Consider the following 22,795-nt stretch of genomic DNA (forward strand, 5'->3'; position numbering starts at 1 on the left):
TTGTATACGATTGTGGGAAGAGGAGATAAGAGGGAAGTAGCGAAGGAGATCTTGTGAGGATCGGAGGTTGCGTGTAGGTAGGTACCGGGAGACGAGGTCACAGATGTATGGAGGAGACAGGTTGTGGATGGCTTTGTACGTCAAACTTAGGGTTTTGAACTGGAGTCTCTGGACAATAGCAAGCCAGTGAAGGGCTTGGCATAGGGAAGAGGCTGGGGAATAATGAGGAGAAAGGTAGATTAGTCGGGCAGCAGAGTTTAGGATAGATTGGAGGGGTGCGAGAGTGCTAGAGGGGAGTCCAGAGACTAGGAGGTTGCAATAATCAAGGCGGGAGATGATAAGGGCGTGCACTAGTGTTTTTGTGGTGTCACGGTCAAGGAATGCGCGGATCCGGGAGATATTTTTGACCAATGTTCTTCAATGGGTTACATCTGATGTGGAAACCTTGGGTGGAAAGTTTTAGGAGAAACTCAGAAGGTTTCACACGTTTGCCAGTTTTGATCAAATCAGAGAGTCGATGGATCAGAGACAAAGGCACACAGGCAGGGTCTGTTAGTGTCCTTGCTTGTCTGACTCTCAGATGCCCAGTCAGAAGTATTTTTTTTAACTGTAAAAAATCCAAGCAAATATATTCGGAAACGTTTCTAGAGATTAAATTGCAGTAAAGGAGCTACAAGGCAAAACACAGTGCTATAGAATAATAGGGATGGCTCCCTCCAGTGGTGAAAAACCAGAATGCAAGATAATACATTGGAAACTAAAATGAAGCTAGACTTTCTAGTAGCACTTTCAGATGGATATAGAGAGAGACGGAATCCGTTGCCGGATTCAAAATTTCACGTATCCGGCGTCATAGGCTTTCCATTATAGCAAACTCCGGATGCCGCCGGATCCGTCGCTGTCCTTTTTTTTGATGGACTAAAAAAAGTTACTATGTACGTTTTCTCCGGCCACCGGAAAATAAATTTTCAACGGATCCAGCAAAAAACGGATGAAACGTGAGGCCATGCGTCGCAATCTGGCACTAATACAAGTCTATGAGAAAAAAACAGATCCAGCGGCAACTTTTGCTGGATCCGTTTTTTTCAAAATTCCCTGGGTTAAGCCTGACGGCAAAAACCTGATGTGTGAAAGTAGCATTAGGCCGGTTTCACACGTCAGTGATTCCGGTACGTGAGGTGTTACCGGAGACACTGACACACATAGACACATTAAAATCAATGTGTCTCTGCACATGTCGCCCCGACTACTAAACCACCAAATAAAACTTATTACGTTAACTACACATAAAAGGACAGGATTGGAAGGGGGAAAGGCACAAAACCTGTAGTAATAAGGAGCAAGAAGAAGCTTAGGCGCTATTCTGAGCCCAATAATAGTCCCAGGGGCCCATACAATGTCAAATCTGTCCACACCACAAGTTATTATTAAAACCACAAAGATAAGGAGAAGTGAGAATGGCTTCTTACATTACATTACCTAAGACAGAAGGTATTTTAATTGGAAATAACAAGAGTCATAAACTTCTGCAGGAGTCATAGTTTATTACGAATTCGGCAGGAGTCCTTGACCAGCTCCGTCTAGTTAACTAGACCTTCAAAAACAAAAATCTTAACACACAGACACCTGTATATCAGATATAACACCCTGTGTTATTGCTTTTATGAATAACACTTATAAAGCTATTATTAACCCCTTTACCCCCCCCCCCCCCCAAGATGATTTGCATGTTACTGACCAGGCCAATTTTTACAATTCCGACCACTGTCAATTTATGAGGTAATAACCCTGGAACGCTTCAATTGGTCCCGCTGATTCTGAGATTGTTTTTTCGTGACATAGTGGTAAAATTTCTTTGATATGACTTGTGTTTATTTGTGAAAAAAAATTTCCAACTTTGAACTTTCATGCCCTTAAATCACAGAGATATGTCACACAAAATAGTTAATAAGTAACATTTCCCACATGTCTACTTTACATAAGAACATTTTGGAACCAATTTTTTTTTGTTAGGGAGTTATAAGGGTTAAATGCTGACCAGCGATTTCTAATTTTTACAAAACCATTTTTTTTAGGGACCACATCACATTTGAAGTCACTTTGAGGGGTCTATATGATAGAAAATACCCAAGTGTGACACTATTCTAAAAACCGCACCCCTCAAGGTGCTCAAAACCACATTCAAGAAGTTTATTAACCCTTCTGGTGCTTCATAGGAATTTTTGGAATGTGGAAAAAAAAAGAACAATTAACTTTTTTTTCACAAAAAATTTAATTCAGATGCAGATTTTTTTTTATTTTGACAGAGTAGCAGGAGAAAATGGACCCCAAAAGTTGTTAAGCAATTGGTCCAGAGTAGACTGATACCCGATCGGTGGGGGGAACCACTGTTTGGGCGCATGGCAGAGCTCGGAAGGGAAGGAGCGCCATTTGACTTTTTGAATGCAAAATTTGCTGAAACAATTGGCAGATGCCATGTCACGTTTGTAGAGCCTCTGATGTGCCTAAACAGTGAAAATTCCCCACAAGTGACACCATTTTTGGGTTTTTATGTTTGGCAGCTGTCACACAAAAAGATGCTTTTTATTGCAAAAAATAGTTTATGCTTCACCACATTTTGAGAGCTATAATTTTTCCATATTTTGGTCCACAGAGTCATGTGAGGTCTCGTTTTTTGTGGGACAAGTTGATGTTTTTATTGGTACCATTTTCGGCACATGACATTTTTTGGTCGCTTTCTTTTCCGATATTTAGGAAGCAGAATGAACAAAAACCAGCAGTTCAGGAATTTCTTTTGGGTGGGGCGTTTATACTGTTCCATCTGTGGTAAAATTGATAAAGCAGTTCTATTCTTCGGGTCAGTACGATGACCGTGATACCTCATTTATATAGTTTTTTTATGTTTTGCTGGTTTTATATATGATAAAAACTATTTTATGGAAAAAATAATTATCTTTGCATCGCTTTATTCCGAGAGCTATAACTTTTTTATTTTTCTGCAGATGGAGCTGTGTGACAGCTTGTTTTTTGCGGGACAAGAGGACGTTTTCAGTGGTACCATGATTATTTATATTCGTCTTTTTTATCGCTTTTTATTCCACATTTTGTTAGGCAGTATGATGATCAAGCATTGTTTTTTGCCTTTTTTATTTTTTTATGGTGTTCACTAAATGGGCTAACTAGTGGGACAGTTTTATAGGTCGAGTCGTTGCAGACTCACTGATACCAAATATGTGTACTTTTATTGTTTATATATTTTTTCATTCAAATATTTATTTAAAGATACAATATCTTTTGATTTTTTTAATTATTATCTTTGATTTTTTTAAATATTTTTACAATTATTTAAAAAAAATTTGGGACATGGGACAATCATTTTTTGCAGGTTGATCGCTTCTATAGCATGGATATACAGCAGCATCCCCATGCTGTAGAAACTGTCAACTCTGCACTGACAGACAAACTTGCTCATCATGCACTGTTCAAGATCAGCAAGTTTTCAAGGTCTGGTGACCCGGATGTCATTATGACAACATCGGGTCACCATGGCAACGATCGTGACCCACGTCATGCCGCAGGGTCTCCGATCCAAAGGCAGAGGGGCTGTCAGCCCTCTGGCGGCTCCCGGAATGCTGCGATCTCATTCGATCTCAGCATTTCCGGGGTTAAAGTGCCGGGTGTCAGCTGTCAATTAATCCTTATTAATTTTGTGTTTTAACCCCTTTTTGACATCAGACGTAATAACTAGTGATGAGCGAACGTGCTCACCACTACTCGGTACTCGCCCGAGTATCACTATGCTCAGTGTACTCGGCGAGCACAAAGTATTTCTGGGATTATTCGGCGAGAGCTGGGGTCTACACCCTGCAATTCTGGCGCTCTTTAGAGCACCAATGACAGTGCAGGGATTGTCAGCCATGCACTGTAATGCCGCAGTTATCTTTGTTGTGGTATTACAGTGATTGGCTGGCCGCACAGCGTCATCAGGTCTATGAGAAACCTGGCGCCGCCCTGCTCGCCACATTCTGCTCCGGACTAAGCGAGTGTAGGGAGAGCTGCTGCTGAGGTAGGGTCAGAATTGTCCTTGTAAGGGCTCATTTCCACTGGCGAGGAAAACGGACGAGTGCAATCCGATAAAAAATCGGATTGCACTCGGACTAATGTTATTCAATAGGTGTCTTTTCATTTGCGATTTTTTTCTCAGCCGAAATCGGACTGAGAAAAAAATCGCAGCATGCTGCGTATTGCTGCGATTCTCGGACGAGACTCGCCAATGCAAGTCAATGGGTGCGAGAAAAAAATCGCACAGCACTCGCACCATGCGAGTTCTGTCCGATTTTTACGCACTGGAGTCCTTTGAAAAGCAGGTAATTCAGCGCGGTGTACAGTAAAATCACACTGACAGGTTAGAATAGAGTAGATATATACACATAGAATAGGTATATATACATATATATATGTCAGTGAGACACCTATATATGTATATTTATATTTAATGCAGCGCATGATAGCATTAAAGCCGCTAATTCAATTGCCGGCTTTTCATTTCTCCTTCCCATACCCGACATGATATGAGACATGGTTTACATACAGTAAACCATCTCATATCCCCCTTTTTTTGCATATTCCACACTACTAATGTTAGTAGTGTGTATGTGCAAAATTTCGGCGCTGTAGCTATTAAATTTAAGGGTTAATTCGCGGAAAAAATTGGCGTGGGCTCCCGCGCAATTTTCTCCGCCAGAGTAGTAAAGCCAGTGACTGAGGGCAGATATTAATAGCCAGGAGAGGGTCCATGGTTATTGGCCCCCCCGTGGCTAAAAACATCTGCCCCCAGCCACCCCAGAAAAGCCACATCTGGAAGATGCGCCAATTCTGGCACTTGGCCACTCTCTTCCCACTCCCGTGTAGCGGTGGGATATGGGGTAATGAAGGGTTAATGCCACCTTGCTATTGTAAGGTGACATTAAGCCAGATTAGTAATGGAGAGGTGTTAATTATGACACCTATCCATTAATAATCCAATTGTATGAAAGGGTAAAAAAAACACACACACATGATTAAAAAGTATTTTAATGAAATAAACACACAGGTTGTTTTAATATTTTATTGCTCTCTCAACCCATGTTAAGACCCTCGCTTGGAAAAATAATAAACCAACAATATACATACCTTCAGATGACCTGTCACGTCCCACGAGGTAATCCATCTGAAGGGGTTAAAATATTTTACAAGCAGGAGCCCTGCTAATGCAGCTGTGCTCCGTGCCTGTAAGCCCTGGCGAATGAAGGAAATGTAGGTCAATGACCTATAGTTACCTTCAGTCGCGGTGATGCGCCCCCTGGTGGATGTCCTCATGAACAGCAGCCTGGGAACTTTTTCCCACGCTCGAGGTCATATGAGGACATCCATCAGGGGGCGCATCACCGCGACTGAAGGTAACTATAGGTCATTGACCTACATTTCCTTCGTTCGCCGGGGCTTACAGGCACGGAGCACAGCTGCATTAGCAGGGCTCCTGCTTGTAAAATATTTTAACCCCTTCAGATGGATTACCTCGTGGGATATGACAGGTCATCTGAAGGTATGTATATTGTTGGTTTATTATTTTTCCAAGCGAGGGTCTTCACATGGATTGAGAGAGCAATAAAATATTAAAACAACCTGTGTGTTTATTTAATTAAAATACTTTTTAATCATGTGTGTGTGTTTTTTTAACCCTTTCATACAATTGGATTATTAATGGATAGGTGTCATAATTGACGCCTCTCCATTACTAATCTGGCTTAATGTCACCTTACAATAGCAAGGTGGCATTAACCCTTCATTACCCCATATCCCACCGCTACACGGGAGTGGGAAGAGAGTGGCCAAGTGCCAGAATTGGCGCATCTTCCAGATGTGCCTTTTATGGGGTGGCTGGGGGCAGATGTTTTTAGCCACGGGGGGGCAATAACCATGGACCCTCTCCTGGCTATTAATATCTGCCCTCAGTCACTGGCTTTACTACTCTGGCGGAGAAAATTGCGCGGGAGCCCACGCCAATTTTTTCCGCGAATTAACCCTTAAATTTAATAGCTACAGCGCCGAAATTTTGCACATACACACTACTAACATTAGTAGTGTGGAATATGCAAAAAAAAGGGGGATATGAGATGGTTTACTGTATGTAAACCATGTCTCATATCCTGTCGTGTATGGGAAGGAGAAATGAAAAGCCGGCAATTGAATTAGCGGCTTTAATGCTATCTTGCGCTGCATTAAATATAAATATACATATATAGGTGTCTCACTGACATATATATATGTATATATACCTATTCTATGTGTATATATCTACTCTATTCTAACCTGTCAGTGTGATTTTACTGTACACAGCACTGATTTGCCGGCTTTTCAAAGGACACCGGTGCGTACAAATCGGACAGTAATACGGATGTCATACGGATGATGCAATTAAAAATCGCATTGCACTCGCATTGCACTCGCATGACACTCGCATGACAATCGCATACGCTACATCCCTTTTTTCGGTCCAGATTACGGACCGATTTGTCTCTCGCCAGTGGAAATGAGCCCTAATAGTGTAGGTCTGCAACTGTCCAGTCCACAACTCCTGAGAAATCCTACAGTCCTTTTTAGGGCTAATTCGTGGGTCCCGAGATTTCAGCGCTAGGTGAGCAGGGAAGTCTATGTGCACATATCCACATCAGTCTAAGGCCTGCAGGCACTGTATATGCGTACATAGATCTCACTGCATACATCAAAAGGCTCCATTACTGTCTGCTGCTGCTTATTTACTATATACCTAGCTGCAGTTTTCCTTTTTTTTAAAAAAAAATTCACCAAAACCCGCCAAAAAATGTATACAGTCTGTTATGTCACACTGAGGCCTGGTGTATCTGTTTAAAAATCATAGTTTTGCAGGCATACGTAGCATAAATCTGTGTGCTAGCCTTGTTCTACTCTTTTTTTTTTTTTAATTCACCATAAAGCAAAAAACAAATGAATATAGTCTGTTAAGTTAGGCTGAGGCCTGGTGTTTCTGTGTTTGAACAATCGTATTTCTGCAGGCATACGTAGCATAGTTCTGTGTACTAGCCGTGTTCAATTTTTTTTTCTTAAATTCACCAAAAAACGAAAAATAATTTATACAGTCTGTCAGGCTGAGTCCTGGGGTATCTGTGTTTGAAAAATCGTATTTTCGCAGGCATACTTAGCATAATTCTGTGCCCTAGCCTTGTTCTACTCTTTATCTTTTTTTATTTGTTTTTTAAATTCACCAAAAGCCAAAAACATATTTTATATGGTCTGTTATGTCAGGCTGAGGCCTGGTGTATCTGTGGTGGAACAATTGTATTTCCGCAGGCATACGTAGCATAGTTCTGTGTGCTAGCCTTGTGCTACTCTTTTTTTTTTTAAATTCACCAAAAAGCAAAAAAAAATTAATACAGTCTGTTATGTCAGGCTGAGGCCTGGTGTTTCTGTGTTTGAAAAATCGTAGCTTTGCAGGCATACTGATCAGATATAATTTAGCTCCAAATAAATACATTTGTGTTGAGCTTTTGAAATAATGCAGTAGTCCATTTAAAATGGGCAAGGCAAGGGGCAAGGGATGAGGAAGTGGTCGTGATGCTGATGGTGCATGCAGAGGACGAGGGCGTGGCCAAGCTGAAAGTGGGCCACAACAAAGACCCACATCTTCTCCCTCGACCTTCCTGTACCAGTTTCTAGGGGACCGCAGCACACCACTATTGAAGCCAGAGCATTGTGAGATAGTTGTTGGGTGGATAGCGGATAATGCTTCCAGTCACTTAGCCACCACCGCCACCATGTCTTCCACACTCTGAAGAGCTGTTCAGTTTTCCCTTTCAAGATTCTGGACCGGCCGGTCAGTTTAAAGTGGGGCCAGATGAGGTCGCATGTAGTGATGCCCAAAGCTTTGACCAGCCACGGTCACACGAAGGCGATGGTGGGAAAGTGTCACAAGAGGTGAACAATGATGAGACACAATTGCCAGAAAGTCAGGAGGAGTAGCAGGTTTCAGATGTGGAAGACAAGGTGGTGGATGACATAGTGACTGACCCAACCTGGCAGGAGAACATGCAGAGCGAGGACAGCAGCACACATGGGGAAGGAGGCATATCACCCCAACAGGCAAGAAGAAGCAGTGTGGTGGCCACAGACAGAAGGCGTGCATCCATTCCCCGTAACACCAACATAAGGTGAGTTGCCATTCCAACTGTTAGATCTTTCCAAGTCTTGTTATTGTTTAAAGACTCTGCCGATAACCCCAAACAGGCCATTTGCAGCAACAGCCATGCCCACATCAGCAAGGGTAGCAAAACTACCAGCCTGACAACCACCAGCTTATTCAGGCACATGGCAGCAAAGCACCCGACTTTGTGGACGGAACCCCAGGCTCCAGGAACACTGTCTGCAGGTGATACCACTGCTTCTTCCACTGTTTAGCGTAGAGGCCAATCCCCAGTCCATCACGCATGTGAAGATGCCTCTAGCTCTTCACCTGTTGTTGCCCACAGTCAAGCATCACCATCATCAAGCCCGTCCACATCCCTGTCCCAGCACAGCCTTCAGTTGTCTATACCCCAGTCATTGGAACACAAGCAGAAATACCCAGCCAATGCCCCACAGGCCACAGTCATAAATTCTAACATTTCTCTTCTGCTTGCGCTCGAAATGTTGCCTTTTAGGCTCGTTAAGATGGAAGCTTTCCGCAACCTGATGGTGGCAGCCGTCCCAAGGTACTCGGTCCCCAGTTGCCACTATTTCTCCCGGTGTGCTGTGCCAGCATTACACACACCAGCATGTGTCCCACAACATTACCTGTGCCCTCAACAATGCTGTTACTGGGAAAGTCCACCTAACCATGGACACGTGGACAAGTGCTTGTGGCCAGGGATGGTACATCTCACTGACGGCACACTGGGTCAACACAGTGGAAGCCGGTACCCAGTCAGACCTTGGGGTGGAACACATCCTCCCCACGCCGAGGATTGCATGCCCTACATCAATCAGGGCTGCCCCCACAGTCTACAGCTCCTGCACCTCCTCCTCCTCTTCAGCCTCCATCTCTGAAATCAACACATCAGACAGAAGCTGGAAGCACTGCAGCACTGCCTCAGCCAAGCGGCAACAGGCTGTGCTGAAGCTAATCTGCATAGGTGACAAACCGCACAATGCAGAAGAGTTGTGGACAGCACTGAAAGAGCAGTCAGATATTTGGATAACACCGCTGAACCTATAGCCAGGCATGGTCATGTGTGACAATGGCTGGTACCTGGTGGTGGCTCTGAGGCAAGGTGAGCTCACATACGTACCTTGCTTGGCCCATGTGCTTAACCTCGTGGTTCAATGTTTTCTGATAAGCTACCCTGAGCTGCCGAATCTGCTAGTGAAAATACGCCATCTGTCTGCCCATTTTAGAAAGTCAGCTACACCTTCAGCCGCCCTTGCCGTGTTTCATCAGCGTTTGCAGCTTCCGGCTCACCGGCTGGTGTGTGATGTTCCCACACGCAGGAACTTTACGCTGCATATATTGGAGAGGATTTGTGAGCAGAAGAAAGCAGTTGTTGACTACCAACATCAACAAGGCCGTCGATATTAAGTTCAGACTCCAGACGTAAGACCTCAGGAGTGGACATGGATGTCAGACATATGTACCATCCTCCAAAACTTTGAGGACTGCACCAAGATGATGAGCAATGATGATGCCATAATTAGCGTCACCATCCGACTTCTCAGCATTCTGAAAACCTCTCTGCTCATAATTAAAGAGGATGCATTGGAGGCAGAGCACAAGGACATGGATCAAGGAACTATACAGGGGGATTACACTCAGCCAAGCCTCATGTCTCCCAACATGGATTGGTAGGCAATGAGGAGGAGGAAGAACAGGAGCTACTTTCATGCGCTATAGATGGTACTAGAAGCACAGCTGTCATACCGTCTGTTCAGCGGGGATGGCCTGAGGACAGGAAGGAGGAGGATGAGGAGGAGGAGGACAGTATGGTCAGTCGTCCTGTTGGTGAGGACACGGAAGTCTTGCCTGTTAGCAGTCTGTCACGCATGACTGACTTTATGTTGCGCTGCGTTTCATGTAACCCTCACATTATAAAAATTTTGGGTGACACTCATTACTGGTTGGTGACACTTCTAGACCCACACTACAAGGAGAACTTTCAATCTCTTCTACCAGAGGCAGAGTGGTGTACTAAAATGTTGCAGTACCAGAGGGCCCTTGTAGCGGAATTACTTAGAAAATTCCCATGTAAGACCACTGGCAGCAGAGTTTGTTGTACAACCAAGGAGTCTAAGCGAGAGAGACAGAAGTGCAATCCAGCTCCGGCAGGGGAACAATGGCCAAGTTCTGGGACAGTTTTATCAGACCCTCCCATAGTGCCGGCATAGAGGCAAGGGGTGCTGTCACAAGAAGTGCAATGTTTGGGAAGATGCTGAGGAGTACCTTGCAGATCGTACAAACATCCTTGGGGATTCCTCTGTGCCTTTTAATTATTGGGCATCCAAGCTGGACACATGGCATAAACTGGCTCTCTACGCCTTGGAGGTCCTGGCCTGCCCTGCTGCTAGTGTTCTGTCAGAGTGGGTTTTAGTGCCGCTGGTGGAATTATAACAGATAAGCGCATCCGCCTGTCAACCTAAAATGCTGACAGGTTGACTCTTATAAAAATGAACACGGGCTGGATTGGTAAAAACTTCTGTACACCACCAAGTGAAAACAGCGAAACATAACCTCTAGTACATTCTCTTTTTTGGAGAGGTGTATTCTCATGCACCTCTTCACAACCACACATGGGTATACGCTTCCAGATTTGGTCTGTTTGTTGTTATCCTCCTTATCCTCATCCTCATCAACCCCAACCAGTAGGACACCAGGGTGAACAGATTCCGTGATGCCAAAGTCAAAAATTTTTTTGTGCAAGGGTGTTTTTATGATGTCCGTTACTAATTGGAAACCAAAACAAATGTTACTCCCACAGGGGGAAATGTCATAAAAAAGAGATGTACGTCTATTATTACCATTTATTCTTATATTTTCCATTTTCCCTATCTCTGGACAGTCCTCTAATGAGGTAGTTTATACCTCTACAATAGAAAATTATTCAAAGACTTTTATATTATATTTTTATTTATAGCCCTGTCTCTGAACTGTTGCTAGGGACAAACTTATCACGCTTGACACATTCTGGCTTCAAATCTATGAACCTGTGTTCGCCCCTCCCTTTTGTTATTTACTTTCATCGGTGGATTCACATTTTTTATTTATTTGTTTTATTTCATTATGATTTATCTTTATGTCTCCTCATTCTCCACCACTAGATCACCAGGCTTAATATCTTCTTTGCCGCTACAGGCAGCCCAAGTTTTGGCAAGGGTGTCTATGATTCCCTTAGTCTATTTTTAAACAATGTATCCCCCATGGGGAAATGTTTGTCAGCCCATGCACTGCGTGTATGGGCATTACACGTCTAGGAGACACACTCCTTTACACTGGGCCTAGTTTTTAATGATGCCTTCCTCCACCTCTCATCATTCTTCACCACTAGATCACCAGGCTTAACGTCTTCTGTGCTGCTACAGGCAGTCGATTTTTTGGCAAGGGTGTCTATGATGCCCATAGTATGTTTTTAACAAATGTATCCCCCCTGGGGAAATGTTTGTCAGCCCATACACTTAGTGTATGCACATTACAAGTCTAGGAGACCCGCTCCTTTAAATTGGGCCTAGTTTTTAATGAGGCCTTCCTCCACCTCTCATCATTTTTTCACCACTAGATCACCAGGGTTCACGTGTTCCGTGCTGCTACAGACAGTCAATTATTTGGCAAGGGTGTCTATGATGCCCATAGTATATTTTTGAAAAATTTACCTCCATGGGAAAATGTTTGTGCATTACCAGTCTAGGAGTCCCTCTCCTTTGTAATGGGACAGTTTTTTTATGAGGCCCTCCTCCATGTTTCTTCCAAGGGGGGATTGGGGTGCGTGCAAATTCGGGTCAAGCGGGCCCTTGCATTCAATGCATAAGAAAACAGTATGGCAGGATCAACTGAAGAATGTGAAGTGGGTTTTCCTGTGGCCGTCCAGTACCTGGGTTCAATGGCTTATTGTAGTGCATATGACTTGATAGCAGGGCCTGAGGCCTTGCAGGTTAGGCTAGTTTCATATTTGCATTAAAAAACGCAGCGTTTAAAACGCAAACGCAGATGGTGAAAAAACGCATGTAAACGCATGCAAACGCTGCTTTTTTAGACACATGCGTTTTCTAATGCGGTAAAAAAAACGCGGCGTTTTGACGGGTTTACATGCGTTTTTTCCTGCGTTTGCGTTTTTTTTCCCATGAAGAGAAATTTCACAAGAGAAAAATCAAGGTAACCAGACACCGCCAATGGGACTAAAGAGGGCGTATATGTTGGGATCTCTATATATAGACCCTAGGGCTACTGAAATTTTAACAGTTTGCTACTGTATCCTGTGTCATGATGGATCTTCGCATGGAGAGCTTTTATTTCAACCTGGATTTCAGCTTCAAGCTGTTTCTTGCCTGTGCTTTTGCTTGGGAGCAAGACAGAAATCGCGAAAGATGGAGAAGGAGACAACGTAGGCGTTTTTGGAGGCACCCAATTATTGAAGTACGTGAGAGCCGTGGAGCCTATCACATGCTCTATGCCGAGCTTAATGCCAACCCGGAGAAATTCCACGAATATACAAGGATGTCGCAAGACTCGTTCCGGGATTTGCTTGCTCGTGTCCAAGGAACCATACGGAGACAGGACACCCAGCTCCGTAGAGCGATTCCATCGGAGGAACGTCTGCTGGTTACATTAAGGTACGTTACAAATCTAAACCCAATGACAGTCCAAATTTTTTGTTTTCACACATGTATGTTTTGGCTATTTACCTATCTTTCTTTAGCGTAAACACACCATAAATAGAATAGATTGTAATGTTTTTTGTTTCTGTTTTTCTTACAGATTTCTGGCAACCGGAGAGAGTTTATCATCCCTCCACTTCCAATACCGGCTTGGAATATCCACCCTTTCCGGAATAGTTGCGGACACCTGCCGGGCTTTGTGGAATGTACTCCGGGATGAGTTTATACCCGTACCCACCGCGGACATGTGGCTAGAAAGAGCTGAAAAATTCTGGAGTGTGTGTGATTTCCCCAACTGTTTAGGAGCGGTGGATGGAAAGTACATCCGCATTATCAAACCTGCCAGAACAGGATCGGAGTACTTCAACTATAAAAAATATTTTTCTGTTGTGCTCATGGCAATAGCTGATGCGGAATGTCACTTCATCGCCGTTGACATTGGAGCTTTTGGCCGTGGCAACGATTCCCAGACTTTCAAGAACTCAGATATGGGCCGGCGTGTGTATGGCCAAAATTTCAATTTTCCCCCGCCACAACCTCTCCCCAACACTCAAGGTCCACCGATGCCATTCGTTATGGTTGGGGATGAGGCCTTCCAGATGTGTGGAAACCAACTGAAGCCCTATTCCAGTCGGGACTTGAACCACACTAGAAGGATCTTTAACTACAGACTGACCAGGGCCCGAAGAACAGTATAGTGTACCTTTGGCATTCTGGTCGCTAAATGGCGCATTCTTGCATCAGCCATAAATCTAAAAGTGGAAACAGTCGACGAGGTGGTCAATGCCTGTGTGGTTCTCCACAATTACATAATGACTAAGGAGCGACCCAACATTGAACTGGATGAACCAGTTGCACACCAACTGCCCGATTTCCAGCATCACCCGCTGCGGTAAACTGCAGCCATTGGTCACATGCGGGACCAATTTGCTGCCTTTTTTTATTCAGATATTGGACATGTGTTATGGCAGGACAATGTTGTGTAAATGTCCTGTTGTAATTATATCTGTACCAGTAATTTTCTACAATGATAATAATATTTCTCATTAATAAACTTTATTTTTGGTTGTGTTGACCGTGTCTCCTATGTATTTCCTCTCCAAACCAAGGTTGTCCTAAAACTGGCATTATTTGATCTGTATTTAATATCATTTTTTGTAATCCAAAACCACGAGTGGGTGATAAAGGCAGAGGTGCTAGTTATTATGTTAATATCATAACCCAACATGATATGAGACATGGTTTACATACAGTAAACCATGTCATATCCCCCTTTATTTTGCATATTCCACACTACTAATGTTAGTAGTGTGTATGTGCAAAATTTTGGCGCTGTAGCTATTAAATTTAAGGGTTAAATTGCGGAAAAAATTGGCGTGGGCTCCCGCGCAATTTTCTCCGCCAGAGTAGTAAAGCCAGTGACTGAGGGCAGATATTATAATAATAATAATTTTTATTTATATAGCGCCAACATATTCCGCAGCGCTTTACAACTTATAGAGGGGACTTATACAGACAATAGACATTACAGCATAACAGAAATCACAGTTCAAAACGGATACCAGGAGGAATGAGGGCCCTGCTCGCAAGCTTACAAACTATGAGGAAAAGGGGAGACACGAGAGGTGGATGGTAACAATTGCTTTAGTTATTTGGACCAGCCATAGTGTAAGGCTCGGGTGTTCATGTAAAGCTGCATGAACCAGTTGACAGCCTAAGTATGTAGCAGTACAGACTCAGAGTGCTATTAACTGCACAAAGTGTATGAGAACAAGATGCGAGGAACCTGATTATGTTTTTTTTTTGTTGTTTGTTTTTTTTTTTATTAGGCCACACAGGGATAGTTAGGTTAATGCGTTGAGGCGGTAGGCCAGTCTGAACAAATGCGTTTTTAGGGCACACTTAAATCTGTGGGGATTGGGGATTAATCGTATTTACCTGGGTAGTGCATTCCAAAGAATCGGCGCAGCACGTGTAAAGTCTTGGAGACGGGAGTGGGAGGTTCTGATTATTGAGGATGCTAACCTGAGGTCACTAGCGGAGCGGAGGGCACGGGTAGGGTGATAGACTGAGACCAGAGAGGAGATGTAGGGTGGTGCTGAGCCATGGAGTGCTTTGTGGATGAGGGTAGTAGTTTTGTACTGGATTCTGGAGTGGATGGGTAGCCAATGTAATGACTGGCACAAGGTAGAGGCATCGGTGTAGCGGTTGGTGAGGAATATGATCCTGGCAGCAGCATTCAGGACAGATTGGAGAGGGGAGAGTTTGGTAAGAGGGAGGCCGATTAGTAGAGAGTTACAATAGTCCAGACGAGAATGAATAAGTGAGACAGTAAGAGTTTTTCAGAGTCGAAAGTAAGAAAAGGGCGAATTCTAGAAATGTTTTTGAGATGCAGATAAGAAGAGCAAGACAGTGATCGGATGTGGGGGGTAAATGAAAGCTCGGAATCAAGGATGACCCCAAGGCAGCGGGCATGTTGCTTTGGAGTAATGGTGGAACCACACACGGAGATGGCAATGTCAGGCAAAGGTAGGTTAGTAGAGGGAGAGAACACGAGGAGTTCAGTTTTTGACAGGTCCAGTTTCAGATAGAGGGAGGACATGATGTTAGTGACAGCGGTAAGACAATCACTGGTGTTTTCTAAGAAGGTCGGCGTGAAAGCAGCAGAAGAGGTGTATAATTGAGTGTTGTCAGCATAGAGATGGTACTGGAAACCAAATCTACTGATTGTTTGTCCAATAGGGGCAGTATACAAAGAGAAGAGGAGGGGGCCTAGGACTGATCCTTGAGGAACCCCAACAGTAAGGGGAAGGTGAGAGGAAGAGGAACCAGCAAAACATACAGTGAAGGATCGGTCAGAGAGATAGGAGGAGAACCAGGAGAGAACGGTGTCCTTGAGGCCGATGGAGCGGAGCATAGTGAGGAGGAGCTGATGATCCACAGTGTCGAATGCTGCGGAGAGATCCAAGAGAATTAGCATGGAGTAGTGACCATTAGATTTAGCTGTTAGCAGGTCATTAGAGACTTTAGTGAGGGCAGTCTCAGTCGAGTGTAAAGAGCGGAAGCCAGATTGAAGAGGGTCGAGAAGAGAGTTATCTGAGAGATAGCAGGTAAGACGGGAGTGGACCAGGCGTTCGAGGAGTTTAGAGATGAAGGGAAGATTAGAGACAGGTCTATAATTAGCGGCACAATTTTGGTCGAGGGAGGGTTTTTTAAGTAATGGATGTATGATGGCATGCTTAAATGAGGAGGGAAAAATACCGGAAGTGAGGGAAAGGTTGAATATTTTTGTTAGGTGAGAGGTGACAGCCGGGGAAAGGGACTGGAGGAGATGTGACGGAATGGGGTCACTGGTGCAAGTGGTCGGGCGAGAAGATGCAAGGAGCCTGCTTACTTCTTCTTCTGTAACTGGTTCAAAGTCAGAGAGTGAACTAGATGCAGTGGGGGAGGGAGGACAGTGCATGGTATGAAGAGATTGGGAGATGATTTCCTGTCGAATGTGGTCAATTTTTTCTTTGAAGTAATTGGCCAGATCGTCAGCGCGGAGATCCGTGGTTGGGGCCTGCTCTCTTGGGTTGAGAAGGGACTGGAAAGTGTCGAAGAGACGTTTAGGGTTATTGGACAGCGAGGTGATGAGGGTGTTGAAATAGGTTTGTTTGGAGAGGTGAAGGGCAGAGTTGTATGTTTTTAGCATGAACTTATAATGGATGAAATCTTCGGGTAGATTAGATTTTCTCCACAGACGTTCGGCGCACCTGGAGCACCGCTGCAGGAAACATGTTTGCAGCGTGTGCCACGGTTGTTGCCGTCTGTGTCGAGTTGTTCTATGTATAGGAGGTGCAGTTTCATCCAGGGCACTTTGCAGGTTTTGATTGTAATGCTTCAGAGCAGAATCAGGACATGAGATGGAGAAGATTGGGGCCAATGAGGACTGCAAGTTCTTCATAAGTTTCTGGGTGTTAATGGCCTGTATGTTTCTATAAGTGTGGAAAGTGGGGGTGACCTGAGCGGGATGGCAGTTCTTGATAGAGAATGAAAGAAGGTTGTGGTCAGAGAGCGGGAGAGGGGAGTTTGTGAAATCATCCAGTGAGCAAAGCCGGGAGAAAACCAAGTCAAGGGAGTTTCCATCTTCATGCGTTGGAGAGTTAGTATGCTGCGAGAGGCTGAAAGAGGAGGTTAGAGATAAAAGGTGAGAAGCAGATGGGGAGAGGGGAGAAGCAATGGGGATGTTGAAATCACCCATGATGAGGGTGGGGGTGTCACAGGAGAGAAAGTGTGGAAGCCAGGTGGCAAAGTGATCCAGGAACTGATACAGATATTAATAGGTTATGACCTGTATTTACCTTCATTCGCGGTGATGCGCCCCCTGCTGGATGTCCTCATATGACCTCGAGCCTGGTAACTTTTCTGAATATTTTCCCATGTTCGAGGGACATCCAGCAGGGGGCGCATCACTGCGAATTAAGGTAAATACAGGTCATTGACCTACATTACCTTCATTCGCGGTGATGCGCCCTCTGCTGTATGTCCTCATATGACCTTGAGCCTGAGAACTTTTCTGAATATTTTCCCACGTTCTAGGGACATCCAGCAGGGGGCGCATCACCGCGAATGAAGGTAAATACAGGTCATTGACCTACATTACCTTCATTCCCCGGGGTTTTTTACAGGCACGAGCACAGCTGCATTAGCAGAGCTCCTGCCTGTAAAATATTTTAACCCCTTCAGATGGATTTACATCGTGGGACGTGACAGATCATCGGAAGGTATGTATATTGTTGGTTTATTATTTTTCCTTTGTTACAGAGCGAAGGTCTTCAGGTGGATTGAGAGAGCAATAAAATATTAAAACAACCTGTGTGTTTATTTCATTAAAATACTTTTTAATAATGTGTGTGTGTTTTTTTAGCCCTTTCATACAATTGGATTAATAATGGATACGTGTCATAATTGACGCCTCTCCATTATTAATCTGGCTTAATGTCACCTTACAATAGCAAGGTGACATTAACCCTTCATTAACCCATATCCCACCGCTACATGGGAATGGGAAGAAAGTGGCCAAGTGCCAGAATTGGCGCATCTTACAGATGTGCCTTTTCTGGGGTGGCTGGGGGGCAGATGTTTTTAGCCAGGGGGGGGCCAATAACCATGGACACTCTCCTGGCTATTAATATCTGCCCTCAGTCACTGGCTTTACTACTCTGGCGGAGAAAATTGCGCGGGAGCCCACGCCAATTTTTTCCGCAATTTAACCCTTAAATTTAATAGCTACAGCGCCAAAATTTTGCACATACACACTACTAACATTAGTAGTGTGGAATATGCAAAAAAAAGGGGGATATGACATGGTGTCATACCTGCCGTCTCTGATGCTGCGGCCGCTTCCTCCGTCGGCTCCTCCCGCTGCGTTCCTGTCCACCGCCCTGGGCATCGCGCCGTTACCTCGTTCCCTCTTCCTGCTGTTCGGGGTTTTCAGGGTGGCGTCCGTCCTTCCTTCTTCCTCCGGCCGGCGTCTGCTCCGCACATGCGCCTTAGGTCGCGGGCGCGCGCTCTCTCCTCTTCTTAACTCCTTCCGCATCCTTGCTGTTTCAAGCTCCTCCAATCAGGTAACTCCTTGGGCTTTATCAGGCGTCCTCTCCATAATGGAGGCGCCTGATTATTGTGTGCACTTGTACTCAGTGTTAGGCCTTGTCTCTCCTAACTTCCTGCCTGCTCTCGGCTAGTTCTCTGTTGTGAATTCGGTTTGTGGGCTTCCCCGGTGGTCTGTTATGGTAGTGCCTCCTATGTGCCTTCCTCCATCTCTGATTACCTGTCGCCACCCTCTAGGGGAGTTTCCTATTTAAGGCTGCTTGGCTGTTAGTCATATGCCGGCCAACAATGTGCTAGTAGCATTCTGTTGCATTCACCTGCCTCAAGTTCCAGTTCAGCTAAGTTGAATTTTGTTTCTTGTTTTTGCTATTTTTGTCCAGCTATCTGCAATGTGACTCTTCAGTGCTGGAAGCTCTTGTGGACAGAAAATTACTACTCCAGTGGCATGAGTTGTCACTGGAGTTTAAAGTAATTTCTGGATGGTGTTTTTGAATAGTGATTTTTAGGTCGACCGTGAAGTAACACTTTCCTGTCCTTCTGCTATCTAGTAAGCGGACCTCACTGTGCTAAATCTGCTGTTCATCCTACGTATGTCATTTCCTCTGAACTCACCGTCAATATCTGTGGGGGCCTACTATCATCTTTTGGGGTTCCTCACTGGAGGTAAGGCAGGCCTGTATATTCCTCTTATAGGGGTAGTTAGATCTCCGGCTGGCGCGTGGTGTCTAGGGCATCGTAGGTACATCCCCCGGCTACTGTAAGTGTTGGGTCAGGTTCAGGTCACGGTCGACCTTAGTTTCCATCACCCGAGAGCTAGTCCGTTTTGTATTTTTATTCCCCTGGTCATTGGGGTAACCATAACAGTTTGGCCGGCCTGTAAAAAATCTATGTGTTAAAATATGCACTAAAGCAGGAAGGAGGAGAAAAGGTTTTTTTTTTTTTTTCTGTGTTTGAAAGTGCACCTTAGTTTGATCATTTGTATTCCTTGCTTAAACTGCAGTCTTCAGCCTTTTTTTTTTCTTCCTCTCCTCTTAACCTCTGAATGCTTGGGTTACACCCATTTGAATATGGATCCACAGAGTTTAGTTGCAGGTTTGAATAACCTTGCGACAAAAGTACAGAACCTACAAGATTTTGTTATACGTGCTCCAATGTCTGAACCTAAGATTCCTCTGCCTGAATACTTTACCGGAGACAGATCCCGGTTTTTGAGTTTCAGAGAAAATTGCAAATTGTTTTTGTCTCTGAGATCTCACTCTGCTGGTGATCATACTCAACAAGTTAAAATTGTTATCTCTCTACTGCGCGGCGACCCACAAAGTTGGGCATTTGCATTATCGCCAGGGGATCCTGCGTTGTTAAATGTAGATGCGTTTTTTCAGGCTTTGGGGTTGCTTTATGAAGAGCCTAATTTGGAGATTTTGGCTGAGAAAGCCTTGATAGCTCTTTCCCAAGGGCAAGATGAAGCTGAGATATACTGCCAGAAATTCCGTAAATGGTCGGTGCTTACTAGATGGAATGAGTGCGCTTTAGCAGCTAATTTCAGAGAAGGTCTCTCTGATGCCGTGAAGGATGTCATGGTGGGGTTCCCTGTGCCTGCAGGTCTGAATGATGCCATGAAATTGGCTATCCAGATTGATCGGCGTTTGCGGGAGCGCAAATCTGTGCACCATATGGCGGGGTCTTCTGAGGAAAAATCTGTGCACCATATGGCGGTATCTTCTGAGCAAAAACCTGTGCACCATATGGCGGTGTCTTCTGAGCAAAGACCTGTGCACCATTTGGCGGTGACCTCTGAAAAGGCATTAGAGCATATGCAATGCGATCGTGTTTTGTCTAGAGGCGAACGTCAAAATTACAGGCGCAAAAATGGATTGTGCTTCTACTGTGGAGATCCAGCTCATGTTATATCAGCATGCTCTAAACGTATAAATAAGGTTGATAAAAAGGTTGATAAATCTTTTTCTACAGGTACCTTGCAGTCAAAATTTCTTTTGTCCGTGACATTGATTTGTACCTTATCATCTGTTACTGTGAATGCTTATGTGGATTCTGGCGCCGCTCTGAGTCTCATGGATTGGTCCTTTGCCAAGCGTTGTGGGTTTGATTTGGAGCCATTGGAAGTTTCTATTCCCCTGAAGGGTATTGATTCTACACCTTTGGCTAGCAATAAACCACAATATTGGACACAAGTGACTATGCGTCTTACCCCAGACCATCAGGAGATTATTCGTTTCCTTGTATTATATAACCTACATGATGTCTTAGTGCTTGGATTACCATGGTTACAGATTCATAATCCCGTCTTGGACTGGAAATCTATGTCTGTGTTGAGCTGGGGATGTCGGGGTATTCATGGGGATGCACCTTTGGTTCCTATTTCTTCATCTACTCCCTCTGAGATCCCAGCATTTCTGTCAGATTTTTATGATGTCTTTCAAGAGCCTAAAGTTGATTCTCTCCCTCCTCACAGAGAGTGTGACTGCGCTATTGAATTGATCCCCGGTAGTAAGTTTCCTAAGGGTCGCTTGTTTAATTTGTCTGTACCTGAACATACAGCTATGCGGGAGTATATCAGAGAATCCTTGGAAAAGGGTCATATTCGCCCCTCGTTGTCTCCACTAGGGGCAGGATTTTTCTTTGTAGGTAAAAAGGATGGTTCATTGAGACCTTGTATCGACTATCGACTTTTGAATAAGATTACAGTTAAATACCAGTACCCGTTACCTTTACTGACTGATCTGTTTGCTCGTATAAAGGGGGCTAAGTGGTTCACTAAGATCGATCTACGTGGTGCGTATAATTTGGTGCGGATTAAGCAGGGAGATGAGTGGAAGACCGCATTTAATACGCCTGAAGGCCATTTTGAGTATTTGGTAATGCCTTTCGGTCTCGCAAATGCCCCTTCCGTTTTTCAGTCCTTTATGCACGATATTTTCCGTGAATATCTGGATAAGTTTATGATTGTGTATTTGGATGATATTCTTGTTTTTTCGGAGGACTGGGAATCTCACGTTCAACAGGTCAGGAGAGTTTTTCAGGTTTTGCGAGCTAATTCTCTTTTTGTAAAGGGCTCAAAGTGTAGTTTTGGAGTTCAGAGAATTTCCTTTTTGGGATATATTTTTTCCCCTTCATCTATGGAGATGGACCCTGTCAAGGTCCAGGCCATTTGTGATTGGATGCAACCTACTTCTTTGAAGAGTCTGCAAAAGTTCTTGGGTTTTGCTAATTTCTATCGCCGATTTATAGCGGGTTTTTCTGCCATTGCTAAACCTTTGACTGATTTGACCAAAAAGGGTGCTGATGTTGCTAATTGGTCCTCTGCGGCTGTGGAGGCCTTTCAAGAGCTTAAGCGCCGCTTTTCTTCCGCTCCTGTGTTGCGCCAACCTGATGTGTTACTTCCGTTCCAGGTTGAGGTGGATGCTTCGGAGATCGGAGCAGGTGCAGTTTTGTCGCAGAAAGATCCTGACTGCTCAGTAATGAGACCATGTGCGTTTTTCTCCCGAAAGTTTTCGCCCGCTGAGCGAAATTATGATGTGGGAAATCGGGAACTTCTGGCCATGAAGTGGGCGTTTGAGGAGTGGCGTCATTGGCTTGAGGGTGCTAGACACCAGGTGGTGGTCCTCACTGACCACAAGAATCTAATTTATCTTGAGTCGGCCAGGCGTCTGAATCCTAGACAGGCGCGCTGGTCGTTGTTTTTCTCCCGATTTAACTTTGTGGTGTCATATCTGCCTGGGTCCAAGAATGTGAAGGCGGATGCCCTCTCTAGGAGTTTTGAGCCTGACTCGCCTGGTGATTCCGAACCTACCGGCATCCTGAAGGATGGGGTGATATTGTCAGCTGTCTCCCCAGACCTGCGGCGTTCTTTGCAGGAGTTTCAGGTGGATAGGCCTGATCACTGTCCGCCTGGTAGACTGTTTGTCCCTGATGATTGGACCAGTAGAGTTATCTCGGAGGTTCATTCTTCCGCGTTGACAGGTCATCCTGGAATTTTTGGCACCAGGGATTTGGTGTCTAGGTCCTTCTGGTGGCCTTCTTTGTCTCGAGATGTGCGCATGTTTGTGCAGTCTTGTGATGTTTGTGCTCGGGCCAAGCCCTGCTGTTCTAGGGCCAGTGGGTTGTTGTTGCCCTTGCCTATTCCTAAGAGGCCTTGGACGCACATCTCTATGGACTTTATTTCTGACCTTCCGGTTTCTCGTAGGATGTCTGTCATCTGGGTGATTTGTGATCGTTTTTCCAAGATGGTTCATTTGGTACCTTTACCCAAATTGCCCTCCTCCTCTGAGTT

This window comes from Ranitomeya variabilis, chromosome 3 (assembly GCF_051348905.1).
Source record: "Ranitomeya variabilis isolate aRanVar5 chromosome 3, aRanVar5.hap1, whole genome shotgun sequence".
In the NCBI taxonomy this organism is placed as follows: domain Eukaryota; kingdom Metazoa; phylum Chordata; class Amphibia; order Anura; family Dendrobatidae; genus Ranitomeya; species Ranitomeya variabilis.